This window comes from Lactuca saligna, chromosome 9, assembly GCF_052625555.1.
Source record: "Lactuca saligna cultivar CGN05327 chromosome 9, ASM5262555v1, whole genome shotgun sequence".
NCBI lineage: Eukaryota > Viridiplantae > Streptophyta > Magnoliopsida > Asterales > Asteraceae > Lactuca > Lactuca saligna.
In genome coordinates, this window is record NC_136425.1 from 197,697,191 (window position 1) to 197,714,789 (window position 17,599).

The following is a 17,599-nucleotide window of genomic DNA, read 5'->3' on the forward strand; positions in this document are numbered from 1 at the left end:
AGCTGAGCTTCAGACCAAGGCCAGGTAGAGAGAGACTAAGCTAGAGTTATAGACCAAAGAGGAAGAGGAGTCTCGGGGTAGGGACTGAAGACCAGTGCAGTCGCAGCCAGCAAAAAAGCAGGCTAAGCCCGCTGATACTAGAGCTCGGGGCCAGAAGGGACGTACTTGTGGCAAGTGCGGCAAGAGTCACGAGGGATCGTGTCAGGTGGGGATTTGCTACAAATGTGGCAAAGAGAGGCATATAGAGAAAGATTTCCCTAAGGTGTTTGGAGTTTGCTTGCACTGCAAACAGACCGGCCATCGGAAGGACGAGTGCCCTCATGTCAATCAGGGATCAGCACAGGGATCTGCACCTGCTGCTTTACGTGCTACTGAGAGTCGGCTAGCGAAGGTCGAGACACCGAGGGTTCGTGAGAGAGCCTTTCAGCTGACAGCAGAGCAGGTCCACGCAACACCTGATATTGTGACCAATACATATTTCTTTATTTATATTATTTTGATATATGTTATGCTTATATTATGATGTGTATAAGTACTTTTCTTGCGAGTTATGTACCCGCTTTGGTGTTATTTGATTCAGGTGCGAGTCGATCCTTCATGTCTTTAGCTTTTAGTCATCATATTAGTATCCGACGTGAGGCGTTGAGTCGACCTCTGAGTGTTTCTATAGCCGATGAGCATGCGTTTTTTTCTACTAATGTGATCTGGGGATGTATACTAGATATTTTTGGTGTCAAGTTCTCGATAGAACTGGTACCGATCTCGATAGGAGATGTTTGTGTCATAGTGGGCATGGATTGGTTGAGTCAGTTTGGAGCTATGATGGATTGTGAATGTTAGATAGTGACTATACGAGACCCTAGTGGGGGAGTGATTACGGTGTATGGAGAGGGTAACAGATCTGGATCAGCTTTCTGCTCTACTGCTAAAGCGAGGAAGAGTCTACAACAGGGTTGTATGGGATTTTGGCGTAAGTGATGGTTACGCGGGTTGCTACAGAGAGGCCTAGTTCTATCATCGAGGATCCGATAGTGTACGAGTTTCCAGATGTTTTTCCTGAGGAGTTGTCGGATATGCCTCTCAAGAGGCAGGTGGAGTTCCGGATTGATTTGGTTCTGGGAGCGACGCCTATTGCCAAGGCACCTTATCACCTTGCACCACCAGAGATGCATGAGTTATCCTCACAACTCCATGAGTTATTGGGGAAGGGTTTTATCATACCGAGTAGCTCACTATGGGGAACGCCGATCCTTTTTGTCAAGAAAAAGGATGGTTCACATCTGATGTGTATTGATTACCGAGAGTTGAACAAGCTGACGATTAAGAACCATTATCCACTATCGAGGATCGACAATTTGTTCGATCAGTTTCAGGGGATGTCTTGGTTCTCCAAGATTGATTTGAGATCTGGATATCATTAGATGAGAGTTTGCGAGGAGGACATCCAGAAGACGACCTTTAGGACTCGTTATGGGCACTACGAGTGTGTGGTGATGCCTTTTGGACTCACCAATGCACTGGCAACGTTCATGGACCTCATGAACCGGGTTTGCAGGCCTATGTTGGACCCATCGGTGATCGTGTTCATCCATGATATTCTCCAGAGAGTAGCACGAGGAGCATCTTAGAGAGATTCTTGGAGTATTGAGGATGGAGAGGCTTTATGCCAAATTCTCCAAGTGTGATTTTTGGGTATGAGAGGTCCAGATCCTGGGGCACCTCGTTAATCAAAATAGGATATTTGTTGATCCGGCTAAGATTGAGGTAATTATGAGACGGGAGGTGCCGAGATCCCCGACCGAGATCAGGAGTTTTCTGGGTTTGGCCGGCTACTATCGGAGTTTACCATAGATTTCTACAAGATTGTCGTCCCCTCACTAGATTGACCCGGAAGGGTGTTACTTTCACTTGGGGGCCCGAGCACCAGGCCTTATTTGAGACTCTTCGCCAGAGATTGTACGAAGCCCAAGTGTTAACCCCTCACGAGGGAGTAGAGTACTTTGTAGTTTATTGTGATGCTTCAATATCCAGGATGGGTGCAGTGCTGATTCATAGGGCACGCGTGATATCATATGCATCGAGGCAGCGGATGTTGGATTAGATGTCTAAGCCCATAACTATTATTGGTATGTACTCAACGCGAGAGTAGCACGGTCCATTTGGGTTGCATATCATCAGGACAATTTGTTAGGATGGACTTTTGAGAAAAGGTTATATATGATTTATTAATATATTATAAGTTCTAATATATTAATATGAAATCATATGATTTAACTAGTATTGATCAAGAATTAGTTTGGAATTTATTTAGTGATCAAAAGAGACTAATTAAATCTATGGGGACTAATTATGGTAATTGGTTATATTTATATGTTTTGGGCTTATGATCCATATTGGACTAAGTTTATGAATGGATACATAAAGAGTTGGGCCACATGAACCATGGATCATAAACCCATGGGTATGGATTTGGGTTCTACCCTTGACCCTTGGAATCCTACATATAAATATATTCTCCATAACCTAAAAATGAATACTTCTTTTTCATGGAGTTCATGGAGGTGTTTTAGTTAATGGAATTCTCTCTCAAAATGTCATCCTTTGTCCTAGATGTGTTGTGATTCCATTTGAGGTGCAACAGTTGGGGCACTAATTCTTAAAGGCCAAAGTCTTTCTAGCAACATCAACAACATCGAGAGGTATGTCAAAAACTTGTTTTATTATACATATGCTATTTGTATGCAAGTTGTAGACTTAAATCTTTGGAAACTATATGCATGTATAAATAGAGAAAACATAGATCCAAAGCTTTTAGGGTTGTACGTACACCATAGGATGTTGTAGTATACAAAACCCAACAGTGGTATCAGAGCCATGTGTTGTTTTCTATTATATTTAGTGTTATTATTGGTTTTTGAAGCAAAACAAATTGAATTTTCTGCATTTTGTCAGCAGGACTTGCCGAGTCCACTGGGTGACTCGATGAGTTGCTTGAAGATACTCTTGGACTCGTCGAGTGCATCTAGGAACTCGACGAGTTGACAACCCTAAGTGTAGATTTTCGAGTTTTTTTGGCTTGTTTTGGATTAGGATCATTACCACAAAATGTTTTAGTTCATAAAATTTGATTTTGATGCTATGGTAATGATTATCGTCATCCAAAAAAAATAATTGTCAAAGCTTCAAGATTTGTATTAGTTTATGTGATTAGCTAATTTCTTGAAAATTGTTGATGTGAATTATCTTCACTTATGAGTTTGATCTAGATCATAGAAAAATTATTTGATTATTGTGTTAATTGGAATAATTGATCTTAATGGTTTTTATGAACTCCATAGCTTGTCCTCAAGTTATGGAAAATGAAGAGTTTTTCCTTTAAAAGTTCATTAATATTAGTATGTCTTGAAATCAATGAAAGGTCTTGTTTTTAATGTCATCATAAAATAGTTTTATGCCTTCCATAAATTGTCCTCAAGTTATGGAACTTGAAAAGTCTTCCATAAAAACCATATTAAACTCATTAGTTATGGAAACCAAAAGTTTTTTAATTGTTCAAAACTTGCCCTCAAATTTTGGAATTTGTAAAGTTAACCCCCCATGTAAACTTTAATTCAAACCCTTAGAATTTTAATAGTTAAAATTCAGCCCTTATACTATTATAATATTAAAAGTTAATATATATATATATATATATATATATATATATATATATATATATATAAGTGTAAGTCAGTCTTACCGTTAGTAGGCCTCATTCACGAAGCTGGTCTATAAGGGGGTATAAGGTTACTGCCTATAAAATGGCAGTTTAATGGGTGTCCACTCTCACCCGCTGCTTCCTTAATTGGTGGAGGGTCGTTAGCCGAACGGGTAGGACAAGACATTAATTCTCCCTTCATTAAAAGTATAATGATAAATATAAAGTAACTAAACTTTATTAAATTCCCACTCTTAGTTACTTTAGGAAAATGTGAATATGGTGCTAACCCATGAAATTGCACTTTGCACCTTGTTAAGTCGTTAGTGGAGCGTGTGTGGTTAACCGGCACACTCATCTGGACTAACAGTGCATGGAAAAGGGTAGCTTGATGTTAATCATAGATCAATGAAGCATGTGTGGTTAACCGACACATTGATTTGGTGGTTGTAACATTGGGTGTACCAATCTAATTTCCATGGTTATTCACACCTTGTTTTATGATCCTCGACATCCCAATCACAAACTTGAAGGGCACAATCGAGATTTAAACATACCATTGAATAGTTTAATGAATCTCAAAAGATCTAGGAGTTTCAATTCACTTAAAACCTAAAATTGTTTTTCTTGGAAATTGGTAAATCGTCATTTACCTACCTTAAAATATTTTGCACTTGGATTACGGCATCCCTCTTCTAAGTTCTAAAATATTGTGGTAAGTCCTAGCCTTAATATTTCATTTGGGTGTTATATTAAGGACTTAATTCAAATAACTTGAATTTCTCCCTCATAGATGTCTAGTTTTGACAACTATGGTCCTACTTATCCTTTTGGAAAAAGCCGTCCTTATGAAGATGATATCCCACATGGCTATCAAGGTGATAGATTAATCCCATTGTTGTACATTAAAGGTACTGGATATCATACTTCACTTCCTCCACCTCTTCCAATTATTCTCCCTAACCTACAAGTTCAAAGACTTGAAAAGTTCAAGGTCAGTCAAGCCCTATTGGAAAAGTCTATGTGCACTCACATCTTTGAGATGAAGTCACATATTGACACGCCGGGAGAGTTGGGTGTCAAAGTCTTAAGGAAGTTGGTTGTTGAATGGGTTCTTTAATCGCTTCCCGAGTCATATAGTGACTTCATTAAGGACTACTATGTGACAGACCATGACATTACCCTTAATGATCTTTACTATTTGCTTGATGCTGCTGAATCAACAATGATTTGGACATTGACAATGGAAAAATTGGATGTCCAGAAAACTCTTTCCTGATTGAAAAGGATCAACCATAGTCAACCCGGTTGACCAAATGGTAAAGAGAAAGGCTAAGTCTGAGAAAATCCCGTGTACCATTCCTAAAGAGTCCATATGTTTCTGTTGCCAATAGAAGGGGCATTGGTTGCGAAGCTGTCCTATTTACCTAGAAAGATCATAAGGATGGTAAAGTCAAAATATTTGACTCTACTTCAAGTAAATCCACTATCTAACTTAATTAAGTTCCTATTTGGAGATTCGTATTACATGATGTGACGAGGTCGCATTTTGATGTTTTGTAGACTTGAAAAAAAAAGAGGAAGCTTAGAAGAAGTGTATGTTGAATCTGATCGCGAAAATGGATTTCGATTGCATGATTCAAAGATCAGAATTTTCAGTTGCTGCTTAAGAGTAATGATAGATTGCTTAGGAATAGATAACAACATAGTTTTCATTGCATTGTAAGGAAAAGTTTTTCTGCAAATTTTATAAAGAATTTTTTTTATTTATTTTAAGTATCCTTACAATGGCATTTGTGAAAATTGTTTTTATATGATTCCATTGATAGCAATATTGGAAAATGGATTTGATTCTTTCGTTTGTCGTAGTGTCATAATTTACCAAATAGGGAAAGATTCTCATTACCCAAGTTTTAGTTGCATAGAAACTTGGAATCATGCAACTTGTAGTGTACGATGAATGAGAATTATCATCTTTAGGAAATTAAGACTAATTCCTTGTTCACATGTATATATGACTCAAGTGAAGGACTTGGAGATCTGGTACACTTGGTTGTGCGCTGATCAGGTCCACCACAAAGAATGCTAAAGCTATTCGTCATGATTTACTAAAGTTTAGTAAATATTATTGTTCTTACAAGTTTAAGTATAATTCTGAAACATTGGAAAATTTTCAATGTATGGCAGGACGAATGAGAAGAATCAAATTAGGCAGAAAGAGAAAAGTTTATCCAATCTAAAAGGATGGGAGAGTACTTCAGTATCATGTTTTATGAGCATCTTAATGATTATGAAAAACCATATCACAATTGATCCTCTAAGAACATCTTAGTGCATTTGTTTGACCGATAAGAGGAATCGTGAATTGTTGAAATGGTTAAATCAAAAAATGAATCATACTTCATTCCAAAATTGAGTCTTAGAGTAACACTCTAGGATCGAGCCTTGAGTGACATAATGTTAAGAAGGTTTAAAACACTTATCAAATGTGGAGTAAAATGTATTCTACTCTTGTACATTTAATATTGGTAAGTGGTGATGGTTATTATAAAACAAAGACCATCTAAAACCAAATGTGTGAAGTGTTTATCTTGATAAGAATCCACACTAACTCTTGAATATTTGTTTTTCAAGTAATGTTCCTTGGCAAAGTGAATCTTATATGTCAAGAGTTCAGTGGGAGTCTTAAAGATCTTGAAAAGTTTCAAGAACTAATCAAGAGTAAACCTATTATGAATCACTAGTACACGACTTGAGGTTTGTAACCTATCATGTTAACATATTCTTGTTTCTGTTCCCATTCCAATAAATTTGACTATGCTTATGAGTTCTATGAGTTCTCAGTGGTTTGCATAACTACTTGGAAGCAATGGTAGGTCCTTGTGCTGCCAGGTGGCAAGATAAGATTGAACAAGTTCAACCCATATGAATTTGGATCTATCACTAACCATATCTTGTGATTATGGTTATGACAAATGCACATGGACAATAACACATACACCATAAAATTTAAGTGTCATAAGGTTTTCTCATATTCATGAAAATGATGGTGAGGAAATGCTTTCACTAAGTAGATTTTAAGGAGATAGAAATTGTGATATTTTCATTCTCAAATTTAATTATGATTACGACATCCCTTTTTATAATTCGAATTGTGAGCAATGGCAAAGGACTACATATTTGAGACTATGATTACGGTATCCCTTTTCATAGTTCTAAAACTATTTAGACACACATGTGAGATATCTAAGGAAAGGTGTATGATTTTGGGAAGCTTAGATAAAGTCTTATCGAAGCATCTCGTATCATAAATCTGAACTTTGGTAATATAAGTCAATAAAGTATTGATTTCTATAAGTTCAACTGATTTCTGGATACATGCCAAATCTAGTGGTAGCATAAGTGTTATGCTAATAAGGATATAATTATTATGTTAGTTGGAGCATGATTATTATGTTAAGTGTTGCAAGTTAACAGTGTTAATTATAAAAAACAAAAGTTTCAATTTGCAAAGTTGTAGGGTTTGAAAAGTTATTTTGCTATAATTAGAGGAGAGGGAATTATACTTAATTCCAATTCTAAAAGCTTAGATTGAGATATTAATCAAATTTAGTTAATTATATATATATATATATATATATATATATATATATATATATATATATATATATATATATATATATATATATATGAATGTTATGTTGGAATGGTTCAACATAAGGAAATTCTATATATGGAAACATTATTTGCGTTCTAAAATTCGATTATGGTTACGGCATCCCTTTTCATAATTCGAATTATCAGAACATGGCAAATAGAAATATTATAGCAAAAGACTGGTCTAGTATCATGTCTTTATGTGAGACATCATGAATCGTGTCCCATATACTGCAGATATAGGATCGATTACATGTGTTGTAATATTCATCCGTTTATTAATAAAACGGTAAAAAAAACAAATTTTAAAAATCAAGTTAAAAAATATCGTGGAAATTATAAAATTAAATTCTATCAAATCCGTAAATAAAAATTTAAGAAAATCAAAGTTTAAAAAAAATGAAAAAAAAAAGTTATACAAAAATTCTTAAAAAAAACACTTAGAAAAAATGAAAGCTGAAGAGGTTAGAAGAGGCAAGTCAAGTATTGCGCCACGCAACACACACGCAGAGGTTTTGTAGTCTAAAGTCTTCCAAAAAAATAAACTGTTGGGAGAGGGAAAGTGTTGTGCGTGTGCTGCATCGCGCATCAATAAGTGGTTTGAAGAAGTTTTCATAGAAAAACAAACAACACCTAAATAACCATGTGCGCATAACTATCATATACTGGCATATACAAACATCAAACATATCTATCTCACTGATCACCAATCATAGAAATCTCTCATAACTAGAGTACTGACCTACCAGATCATTAACATACCAATCCCTACGGATTATAAGATCATAATATACTATTTATCTTGATTCTAATCTAACAGATCATAACCACATGTAGCACATCATAACAATAACAACTAAAGGGTCGGAATTGGTGTTGTAGACCCTATTAATATAGTGACGATAACTCACCTTGCAGATGTCGAATCGGTAGAAAAACTCCAAGTCTCGGATCACTATCAAAATTTCCACCACCTATTACCATAATATGATTATACCCATAAGTTCCCAACATTTCAAGGTATCCCAAGAACAAACTAATCAGACCCTGGTCCAAGACAAACTCCTCAGTCAAGGTCAACAATCCATGTTGACCCTACTCGCCGACTCCCCTCGGCTACTCGTCGAGTTCCTTGAAGTACTAGTCCACTCGCCGAGTCACGGAGTGACTCGTCGAGTTCCTTTGGTTTATGATCGAACTCTAAGGCCACCGGTCGAGTTTTCCTTCTTGCAACTCGACGGTTACACACACATACATAAATTGAGGAAAACTTAACCGACTCATTAAGTTATTCATACACTCGTCGATTTCTAAGACAATCTTCATCGGACTCGCTGAGTTGTTCATCCAACTCCTCAAGTCTAAACTTATCTTCATATGACTCGCCGATTCTTCATTGTGACTCGTCGAGTTCCTTCAGTCCATAAGCCATATAGACTCCTTTTAAGCCATGTAGTGGCTCCAAATTATAGATCCGGCCCTCTAAGGCATGCATTTCACGTAAAGTTGCAAACTTTACGTACACGCTTGGCTACAAGGGCTCTAAATGTCAAATCCAAGCTTACAATGGGGTTTCATATTCAAGGAAGGTTTCCTACATGGCCAAGTTCATAGCTTTCTGACTCTAGAACCCAAGAAGGGTCCAGATCTAAAGTTACAACTTCAGATATAGCTCATATCCCACATTATTATCTCAAATATGCCATAAAAGCCCTAAATCTTAACGGTAAAAAAAATTTAAAAAATCAAGTTAAAAAAAATCGTTGAAATTATAAAATTAAATTGCATCAAATCCATAAATAAAAATTTAAGAAAATCAAAGTTTTAAAAAAATTTAAAAAAAAAAGTTATACAAAAATTCTTAAAAAAAACACTTAGAAAAAATGAAAGCTGAAGAGGTTAGAAGAGGCATGTCAAGTGTTGCGCCACGCAGCAGACGCGTAGAGGTTTTGTAGTCTGAAGTCTTCCAAAAAACAAACTGATGCGAGAGGGAAAGTGTTGTGTGTGTGTTGCGCCGCACAACAATAAGTGGTTTGAAGAGGTTTTCATTGAAAAACAAACAGCACCTAAGTAACCATGTGCGCATAACTATCATATACAGGCATATACAAACATCAAACATATCTATCTCACTGATCACCAATCATAGAAATCTCTCATAACTAGAGTACCGACCTACCAGATCATTAACATACCAATCCTTACGGATCATAAGATCAAAATATACTGTCTATCTTGATTCCAATCTAACAGATCATAACGACATGTAGCACATCATAACAATAACAACTTAAGGGTCGGACTTGGTGTCGTAGACCCTATTAATATAGTGAGGATAACTCACCTTGCAGATATCGACTCGGTAGATAAAATCCAAGTCTCGGATCACTATCAAAAGTTCCACCACCTATTACCATAATATGATTATAAACATAAGTTCCCAACCTTTCAAGGTATCCCAAGAACAAACTAATCAGACCCTGGTCCAAGACAAAGTCCTCAGTCAAGGTCAACAGTCCATGTTGACCCTACTCGCTGACTCCCCTCGGCTACTCGCCAAGTTCCTTGAAGTACTAGTCCACTCGCCGAGTCACGGAGTGACTCGTCGAGTTCCTTTGGTTTATGATCGAACTCTAAGGCCACTGGTCGAGTTTTCCTTCTTGCAACTCGACGGTTACACACGTATACATAAATTGAGGAAAACTTAACCGACTCGTTGAGTTGTTCATACACTCCTCGAATTCTAAGACAATCTTCATCGGACTCGCCGAGTTGTTCATCCAACTCCTCAAGTCCAAGCTTATCTTTATATGACTCGCCGAGTCTTCATTGTGACTCGCCAAGTTCCTTTAGTCCATAAGCCATACAGACTCCTTTTAAGCCATGTAGTGGCTCCAAATTAAAGATCCAGGCTTCTAAGGCATGCATTTCACGTAAAGTTACAAACTTTACGTGCATGCTTAGCTACAAGGGCTCTAAATGTCAAATCCAAGCTTACAATGGGGTTTCATATTCAAGGAAGGTTTCCTACATGGCCAAGTTCATAGCTTTCTGACTCTAGAACCCAAGAAAGGTCCAGATCTAAAGTTACAACTTCAGATCTAGCTCATATCCCACATTATTATCTCAAATATGCCATAAAAGCCCTAAATCTTAACGGTAAAAAAAAAATTAAAAAAATCAAGTTACAAAAATCGTGGAAATTATAAAATTATATTGTATCAAATCCGTAAATAAAAATTTAAGAAACTCAAAGTTTAAAAAAAAAAAAAAGTTATACAAAAATTCTTAAAAAAAAACACTTAGAAAAAATGAAAGTTGAAGAGGTTAGAAGACGCAAGTCAAGTGTTGCGCCACGCAACACACGCGTAGAGGTTTTGTAGTCTGAAGTCTTTCAAAAAACAAATTGTTGCGAGAGGGATAGTGTTGTGTGTGTGCTGCGCCGCGCAGCAATAAGTGGTTTGAAGAGGTTTTCATTAAAAAACAAACAGCACCTAAATAACCATGTGCGCATAACTATCATATATTGGCATATACAAACATCAAACATATATATCTCACGGATCACCAATCATAGAAATCTCTCATAACTAGAGTACCGACCTATCAGATCACTAACATACCAATCCCTACGGATCATAAGATCATAATATACTGTCTATCTTGATTCCAATCTAATAGATCATAACCACATGTAGCACATCATAACAATAACAACTTAAGGGTCGACCTTGGTGTCGTAGACCCTATTAATATAGTGAGGATAACTCACCTTGTAGATATCGACTCGGTAGATAAACTCCAAGTCTTGGATCACTGTCAAAAGTTCCACCACCTATTACCATAACATGATTATACCCATAAGTTCCCAACCTTTCAAGGTATCCCAAGAACAAACTAATCAGACCCTAGTCCAAGACAAAGTCCTCAGTCAAGGTCAACAGTCCATGTTGACCCTACTCGTCGACTCCCCTCAGCTACTCATTGAGTTCCTTGAAGTACTAGTCCACTAGCCGAGTCACGGAGTGACTCGTCGAGTTCCTTTGGTTTAAGATCGAACTCTAAGGCCACTGGTCGCGTTTTCCTTATTGCAACTTGACAGTTACACACGCATACATAAATTGAGGAAAACTTAACCGACTCGTTGAGTTGTTCATACACTCGTCGAGTTCTAAGACAATCTTCATCGGACTCGCCGGGTTGTTCATCCAACTCCTCAAGTCCAAGCTTATCTTCATATGACTCGTAGAGTCTTCATTGTGACTCACCGAGTTCCTTCAGTCCACAATCCATACAGACTCCTTTTAAGCCTTGCAGTGGCTCCAAATTACAGATCCAGGCTTCTAAGGCATGCATTTCACATAAAGTTGCAAACTTTACGTACATGCTTGGCTACAAGGGCTCTAAATGTCAAATCTAAGATTACAATGGGGTTTCATATTCAAGGAAGGTTTCCTACATGGTCAAGTTCATAGCTTTCTGACTCTAGAACCCAAGAAAGGTCCAGATCTAAAGTTACAACTTCAGATCTAGCTCATATCCCACATTATTATCTCAAATATGCCATAAAAGCCCTAAATCTTAACCAAATGAGGTCTAGGAGGAAAATGAAGTAAAGATGGTGACTTGATACTTTAAAATGATGCCCACTACGGTAGATTTCTGATTCCCATACCTTCCTTGCTCCTAATCTCTTGTCCTCCAAGCTCTTCCTTTCCAAAAACTCCTCTCTAAAGCTCAAGACACACAAGGATGAACACCACACGAATTAGGGTTTCTCAATAGATGGTAAATAGGCTAAATGGGGCTTATGCTTCTTTAAATAGTTTGCAAAACCTCAGGATTTAGGGTTTCATCTGCCAGTTCCTATTCGCCGAGTCCCTTTATGACTCGTAGAGTAGGCCACTAAATACGCGATCCCACCTTGCTGCTACTCGACGAGTAGGGCAACAAACTCGTCGAGTAGGTCTCAAAACCAAATAACTTTCATTTAAACTAATACTTGAGAATCGGGGCATTACAACGTCCTCCGCCCCCGAATGCTTCTACCAATTCAGTTTGGGGGTGTGATAGTTACATGCTCAAACTCATTAAATGTACCATTTAATGAAAGTATCTGACTTTATTAACCCAAAAACTTCTCCATGGATAAAACCGACAATTATTGGAAAACTTAAGGTTTTTTATGTTATTTGTTCTTGTTGGTGTGTACCTTTCAACTATATTTATTAAACAAGCGAGCGGAACGGTGGAAGAGAGATAGTGATGTCCGGCTAAGATTATTGTATTATAAATTTTTTTTGATGTGATCTTGTTGATAAATTCTTATACTAGATTGTTTAAAAGGTGAAAATTTTGGGTGTACCTTGCATTAAAAAGTCAGGTGTTGCATTTTGTTAGCAAATCCACCCATTTTAAGTTTAACTGATGTCTAATTTGATATGTTCCCACAAAGTTGCATGAAGTTATGAACTGAATAACTTTAGTACTCACTGCAAAAATGAGTCTACTTGTTGATGATTCCAAGTTTTTTTTATCTTCTGAACAATTGACATATGCCTTGTCAACACCACTTCTTCTCTTTTGGACCATGGTAAACTTTTTAGCCGTTGGATAGAAAATTTGTGTTTCTGTTTGAGATTTAAGTAGGATTTTGTTGCTTTATTTACTGTCTTGGTTTTGAGGGATAGGTTGAAGTTGGTTAAGTGATTCGTTGTTTTCACACTTAAGGAAGTACGATGTGTCAAGAACTTAGTATGGCATCAGGGTTTCGGGGATGGAATATGGAATTTAATTTTGTAAGAACATATAATTATTGAAGGTAGTCTTGAGAAATGCCAAGTTGATTATAAGATAGTTTCACCGATGTTTGTTGATATTGGTGTTTTAAATGATGGGTATTAGGGATAATTTGGGATTCAGGTTTCGAGAATTAACATTTGGTAATCTTGATAACAACCATCATCTAGACAATTTCTTCTTTGGGTTGAACCTATTTTTTGCATTACCCAGGGCTAGGATCCATTTGAAATTGAAGAGAAAAAATGTTGAAATGGAATTGAAGAGAGTAATAATCTAATTACAGATTATAGAAGTTTGATGTTGGTTTTGAAATGGTTGAGAGTGATATTATAGGAAAATGAAAATAATAATAATAAAAAGAAATTAAATTTAGGTGTTCTACCACTATATGTTTATCAGTTAGGATAGCACGATACCCCACCATCTGGCCAAACCCACACATGTGTAAGCCCTCAGCTTCTCGAAATACGGTGATACTACCACCTTATCCATCACCACTTTGTGCACCCTAATTAGGCATTTTATACAATATTTTACAAAGTATTTTCTCCAAACACCCACCCATCACTTGATACTTGGTCAAAAAAACATGAGTAAATTACATGAATGGTCCTTGTGGATTAAGGTAATTTCCATGGTTAGTCCCTAACGTTTCTTTTTAACTTGGACAGTCCTTTAAATTCTATTTTATTGTGTTGTAAGTCCCTAATAAACATAAAAATACCATTGTGCCCTTATAAATTTTATTTTCAATTTTTTGACGTTTATTTGTTATTTAGAGTTGTTTAATAAAATTAAAGTCATGTTGGTCACACACAATCCTTTACTTTCCTCTCTCAATACCTTGGTTGGTCAGCTGGTCCTTTATCATCGTGAATTACTTCCCCTATCCACAGCCATCCGCCATCTTCTCTGTAGACTTGAAGCTCATCCTCCTTTATCTTCACCGTTGAGTATCTCCTTCATCCCCTCCCTATCGGCTACCTCTTCATCACTAATAGAAATCTAACCGCAAAATTACCCCTTTGTGACCTAAATATTTCCGCAACACTTTTACTCACGACAACGAACTCACTAATTCGACTGTCGCCTAACCCAAGGTCTCTTTCTCTCCCTCTCTCTCTATCTCTCTCTCTCTCTCTATCTCTCTCTCTCTCTCTATATATATATATATATATATATATATATATATCTCAGCCATACATGATATACTATGCCACCTCTCTAATGTTTTTGTCTGATGGTCTCACATGCAATCGATGTTTTATACCTCCGTTGGTCTACACCATCAAGCAATCGTCACTATCCTCCATTATCAAGCAGTCGTCGCCATACATTTTTAATCTGTCCATTGATGGTCTCAGCTAAGTTCAGTTTCAGTTGCTCTGTATAAATTTATTTGTCTGATTTCAAGGCTTCTTGCATAAATCTGTGTAATTGAGTGTTTGATTTCTAGTTTTAATCTCATATTTCATAACTAATTTGTGTTTCGATATTTAAATCTGATGATGGGGTCGATGGTGGTGGTGAAGAAGATGGTAGATGGCTTTCTAGGGTTGGGGAGGGGGGTGTGGGGGTGACAGACATGAAAAGGGAATGGAAGTTTCATTTAACATCCCGAGCCTTGATCTTTTGAGTACTTGTCCATATTAGCCCTTTATTGAGAAAAGGTGGTAAATAAATACGTGGGGCTTATGCGAGTGTACGTTCAGCGTACTCATATGCGTCCATTTTATGCGAAAGCCACCTAGTATGTTAGGTGTACCAAAGGATATGTTCGGCTAGTGTACTCTCAGCGTACTCATATGCGTCCATTTTAGCCCTATATAAAGGATATGATGACCTCATTCTAGGCCACCATTCTTAGACAACAAACCCTCTTGTGCCCTAACATTCATTCTTAGAGCTTGTGAGTGCATTTGAGAGCCTTTGAAGGTCTTCGTGTGTTCTTTAAGAGAAGAAGAAGCTTTAGAGAAGGAGTGAGAGTCTAGGCCCTTGAATCTGAGCATATCCGTGTTTAGAGCTTCACATAGACGTAGGAAGCTTCATGCTTTCTTATTCTTTTGTTTTGTCTATCATAGTAGAGTAATTTAGGGGTTTTGTCCCAAAAGTTGGAGACTTCTTACTCTTTTGTTTTGTCTATCATAGTAGAGTAATTTAGGGGTTTTGTCCCAAAAGTTGGAGACTTTATGAGATATTGAGCTCCAAAGACTTTGATCAAACCCTTTGAGTGTATTAAGTGGTGTAATGTAATAAAAATCCAATCTTGGACTCTAAAATCAAGCCATGCATGAGTTATGAGCTTTTTGAGACAAGAGTGTGAGTATTTTGTGTGTTTCTAACCATATCAGCCATGCAAAGGCTGAAAGTCACTGACTTTATGGAGTAAGAGTTATTAGGGAGTCTAGATCTATGATATGAGTCAAGGTCTTAACTGATTAAGACCAATGAAACTAGGTCATATGTTGGACGTAATACCAATACACGCAGCGTAGGGGTCGAGCATCCCCGATGCCTACTTAGTAGCTGAATACGCCCAACGTAGAGAGCTGGTATGCGCAACGTACTCCCTGTTGTTGACTTTTTGGTTAAATTTTAGGGTTTGGCCAATTTGTGGACTATTAAGCCCATGGAGGGGAAAATGGTCCTTTATGCTTCTGTGAGTTATAGAAGGATTAGTCTAGCTTCATGAGAGACGTTGTTAATTAGGAATAATTATCGTATGTGTTAGGCGGAGGCTAGACCGGTGATTCAGGTTCGAGAGTATCCGAGTTCTTACGAGGTGAGACTTCTCACTATACTTTACCTAGAGGGGTAATCTACTGTGTGACTGGAGGGTCTTATGTGCTTATTGAGTTATGTGATATTATGCGTGTTGCCTGTAAGATATATATATATATATATATATATATATATATATATATATATATATATATATATGTTATATTTGTGTTTACTGAGATCGGACTGGTGGGTCCAACCCGAGATGTGGGACCGAAGGATCCAATGCGAGCTGTGAGATCGGAGGGTCTCACTGAGACACATTGATCGGAGGGTCTTACTGAGTTAGACCCTCGAGTGGCTAATGGGTTGTGTGTGGTATTTTGGGGAGCTCACTAAGCTTCGTGCTTACCTTGTTATATGTTATGTGTTTCAGGTACTTCCGAGGATCGCGCGAAGGCACCGACTTAATTGTACACACACCTGAGCTGGAGTTATATTTTTGGTGGATCCTGAATTCGTGATAAACAATTTTTGAAATATGTATTGATATCTGATAACTGAGATTTTTGAGGAAACGTGACATGTTTTTTATTGTGTTTAAGAATGAAAATTTTGGTTTGAAAGTTTACGGTGTTACAAGTTGGTATTAGAGCCTTGGTTTGAGGGATTCGGATGCACCTCCAAGTGTGTTTGGACTCAAACAGAGGATTTGAGAAAAAAATTTCAAAAAGGATAATTTTTCTAAAATAAGAAAAGAGTTTAGAAGAAAATGATTCGGACTAGTGTGTACAATCAGTCATAGCTGAAACGATGATATCCAAAAATACTCTTATTTTTGTGTTATGGGATATTTTATTAGAAATGCATGCTAGAGAGTAGGCTAGGTATTTCATATTTTAGGGCTAGAGTTGCCTGATGTGTGATGCCTTAGCCTAGGAGATACTTTTGATCAGTATTATCTATTATTTGCTTTGAGTATGTGTTGAGTCCTGAGTCTAGAGATAATCTTGGTAGAGATACCTAGATGAACATATGACTAGTCTACTGAGAGAGTAGTCTGATATTGTGAGAGATAGAGTACTTGTGAATTAGGGTCCTAGGAGGAGGACTTGGGATAAATACAGGTTGGTGTGGAAGGTATTATTCGGACCGTACTACTGGAACCACCAGATCCGTAGGCTGTCCAAGTAAGAATCCTTAGGATGCTGAGGAGCAAGTACGGGTGAGCGATTGAGTGTGAGTATACTTGAGCAAGTTTTTCATGATTTTTTGTTATGTTTCAGAGACATCATGGTGGGTACACACTACAACCCAGAGAGTAGTGGAGTCAGCGATGATGAGATTCGCAAGATGATTCATGACGAGGTGGCCGCAGCCATATGAAAGGATATTACAGAGATGTTTGGGTCTATTAATAACACTTTGATCGAGACATTTGATGAGCGATACATTGCAGTTACTGAGGCGGCTGCTGCTGCAACCACTACAGCTGTTGTTGCTGCTAGGCCACAGGGGGTAACTCATTACTGTATCGGGAGTTCAGCAACACGAAGCCACCAGATTTTGATTGGACTTAGGATCCGATTTCTACAATGAGATGGATCTCTGACGTCGATGGGTGTTTCTACACTTGTTCATGTCCAGAGCACTTGAGGGTACAGTTCGCGCTGAACCAGCTTCGCTTAGGAGTGAAGGACTGGTGGAAGTTTGTGACAGCTA